Source organism: Balaenoptera physalus (assembly GCF_965194825.1).
Source record: "Balaenoptera physalus genome assembly, chromosome: 18".
In the NCBI taxonomy this organism is placed as follows: Eukaryota; Metazoa; Chordata; class Mammalia; order Artiodactyla; family Balaenopteridae; genus Balaenoptera; species Balaenoptera physalus.
Genome location: NC_138899.1, coordinates 78,470,769 through 78,471,728, shown reverse-complemented (window position 1 = coordinate 78,471,728; position 960 = coordinate 78,470,769).

Genomic DNA, 960 nt, shown 5'->3' with positions numbered 1-960 from the left:
GGAAATGGTAAAACTACGGAGACAGTAAAAAGATCGGTGGTTGCCAAGGGTTGGGGGAAGGGGAAGGATGGTGGAGCATAGAGGATTTTTAGGGCAGTGAAAATACTCTGTACGATACATAAAGGTCATTTATACATTTGCCCAAACCCACAGAATGTACAACACCAAGAGTGAACCCTAAGGTAAACTATGGACTTTGGGTGATTACGATGTGTCAGTATAGGTCCATCGATTTTAACAAATGTACCATCTGGTGGGTGATGTTAATAATGGGGGAAGCTATGCGTGTGTGGGGCAGGGGTACATGAGGAAATCTCTGCACCTCCCCTCCAATTTTGCTGTGAACCTAAAACTGCCCAAAAAGTAATGATCTTTAGAAAAAAAAAAAAAAATGTTAACCTGACACTACCCCCTGCCCTGCTACCCAACCAAATAAATTAAAAAAAAAAAAAGAGGTCTTCCAGCCGTCTTTATTTAGCCATGATTCCCCAAGCTACTTCTAGCCTAACCAACTTGTTCAAAACACCCCCAAATAAAGTCACACTCTTCTCTGCCAGGCAACTTCCTCTTCCTGATCACATCCAGGTCTGCCTCTGGAGAGACACTGCACCTTATATGTACAAATTCATTGGATACCACCTTCTATCAACAAGTTGAGAAGGACACAATAAAATACTGATATGACAGCAGGAAGTGACAGGATCACACAGAAAATGTAGTGACATTATCAACTATATCTGCTGAACCTTTTAGCCCACTATGCTTATTTTAAATATTTTGGTAATTACTTCTGTATATAACAATGATTATTTATCAACATCCCCTTTTGAAAAATTAACTGCTCAAACCTTATACTGGGATGACTGGTGTCATGTGCAGGTCCATTTGCCTACATGAGGGAAAAAAAACCCCACCACAACTGGATCCCATTTGTTTTTTCAAAAATAAAAATAATAATAA